This window comes from Choloepus didactylus, chromosome 11 (assembly GCF_015220235.1).
Source record: "Choloepus didactylus isolate mChoDid1 chromosome 11, mChoDid1.pri, whole genome shotgun sequence".
In the NCBI taxonomy this organism is placed as follows: domain Eukaryota; kingdom Metazoa; phylum Chordata; class Mammalia; order Pilosa; family Megalonychidae; genus Choloepus; species Choloepus didactylus.
This window is the reverse complement of record NC_051317.1, coordinates 3,025,331-3,027,946: the sequence shown is the minus strand read 5'-3', so window position 1 is coordinate 3,027,946 and position 2,616 is coordinate 3,025,331.

The window sequence follows — 2,616 nt, the reverse complement described above, 5'->3', positions numbered from 1 at the left end:
AGTAAATACCTGAAACTACCAAACTCTAACCCAGCAGTCTGGACTCCTGAAGACAATTATATAATAATGTAGATTACAAGGGGTGACAGTGTGATTGTGAAGACCTTGTGGATCACACCCCCTTTATCTAGTGTATGGATGAGTAGAAAAATGGGGATAAAAAACTAAAGGACAAATGGGGTGGGATGGGGGGGATGACTTGGGTGTTCTTTTTTTCACTTTTATTTTTTATTCTTGTTCTGGTTCTTTCTGATGTAAGGAAAATGTTCAGAGATAGACTGTGGTGATGAACGCATAGCTATGTTATCATACTGTGGACAGTTGATTGTATACCATGGATGACTGTATGGTGAGTGAATGTATTTCAATAAAACTGAATTTAATAAAAAAAAAAAAAAAAAAGGCCTCAGGAGGTCCAGGTAGAGGCTGAAGGTGCCTGTGTGAGGGTAGAAGTGTGGCCTGAGATGCCCGGAAACTCTAAGCCTTTATGATTCCCCTAGTTTGCTTTTCAGAATCACTCTTCATAGGGTGTGCTAAACACCAAATAAGTACTCAGTAAGTGGTGGTTGACTTGAATGGAATAGAAGTCATCTCCCTAGAAGGGGACCCCTTGGTGCATTGCTGTGGGATTTGTGGCTTTGGAATTGAGCTTTCTAGCTATTTGTGTCGAGGCTGAATTAGAGGGAGGCGGGCTTCTCAGCACAGCTAGCAATTAGAGTCCAACCCACAAATTCATGCACTGGACTGGCTGCTTGCGTGGGAAGGAGAAGGAAGGAGGCACCTTCCAGGGGCAGCAACGTAAAGTAGGGGCAGCCCTGGGCAGAAGCCCCAAGAGCTGTGGCCACAAATACAGCCTGGACTCTTGGCCTGGGTCATGACTTGGATTCAGATACTTATTCTGCTCTGCTTCCCAGGCCTCTCCCTTCCTGCCCCAAGGGCTGTCCATGCCAGTGACTGACAGGTGATTAGTTTATACAGACTCTCAGGACCCACCCAAGAAGTATTTTCGGACTGACATTTCACATTGGGGGGTAATGTGGCGCTATGTGGAAGCCCCCTCCCCTTACTTCTTCCTATAGTCTCAAGATCATGATCCATTAACAAAACAAAACAGAACACTGAATTAAATGTGTGTCAAACTGAGCTTATGCCTGGGTACAGACTTAACTGGCATTGAGAATTGCTAATGTAGGGAGAGGAACTAACCCAAGACTTCTGGAGAGTCACTGAGCCAATGCTCTCAGAAAAGCAGGCATAGATGGCCCATTTGCTCTTTGGAGTAAGGATAACAAGTCCTCTCACCCAATGCCTGCCCCACTCGCCTGCCCAAGACATCCAAATAAAATAATCACATCCTTGGGTTAAAGCAATCCACTTTACACTCCTAAAAATGATTGAGGACCCCACAGAGTTGTTTGTTTATGCAGGTTATATATATCAATATTTACTATATGTGAAATTAAAACTGAGAAATTCTTAAAATATTCATTTATTAGTTCATTTTAAAATAACAATATTTTAATTTTGCTTAATAACAAAAAAAGTCAACATAATTTTTCCTGGAAGATAAATGTATTTTCCCAAACAAAATATTTGGTGAGAATAGTGGCATTGTTTCACATTTTTGGAAAACCTCTTTAATGTCTGACTTCACCGGAGGCAGCTGGATTCTCATATCTGCTTCTGCCTTCCATCTGTTATGATACGTTGCTTTGGTTGAAGTTTAGGAAGAAAATCTGGCCTAACACAGTATATAATTGGAAAAGGAAGGAATGTTTCAGTAGCCTTTTCAGATAACTAAGGAGACTCTTTCGCTTTTTTAATTATACCAAGACAGGTTAGTTGCAGTGTAGAACCTGAAACCATGTCCATGAACTTTTCATACTCTGTTACATAAAAATCCAGTGGTGTGTCTTGTACTTTGAATGGAACTTTTACCCAAGCATGATATCGAATATCACATACTGGTCATTTGGAAATTATTAGTTCACTGAGTTATGCAGATCTTTCCAATGTTTGACACATTTCATATATCAAAAAAAAAAAATCACATCCATTAATATCACCACTGATCTCATCAGAACAGTCTTTTAAGTATCATCCATTAATATCACCACTGATCTCATCAGAACAGTCTTTTAAGTATCAGGAAGCTGTCAAGCTCAGAGTGGCAGATAAAAATTTTCCAAAATTCTAGTTTTTGCTTGAAAGCTGAAATTTTGTCATTGGCATCAAATACTGTCAGTTGTTTTCCTATGTGACAGGCTCACTTTGTTCATTTTTGAGAAAATGTCTGCCAAATACCCAAATCTGAATAACTAGTTTGTTTTTCAGTTGTTTTTTCCAGTAAAAATGGTGTCCCCTGAAAAAAGTGGCTAGTTCAGCTCACAGCTTAAACAATCACACAAGTGCTTTTCCTTGAGAATTCCATATGCAGAAGTGTTTTCTATGAATTTCCCATTTCATCAGAGAAAATATTAAAAATATGTGTATTCAAGGGTTGAGATTTAATAAAGTTAATATTTATTACTTCATTGTAAATATTCTTAAGAAAACGAGCTTTTGTTTTTTAATCTGCATGTGTGGCACTGAGGAATACGACGACAGTTTAGTGCC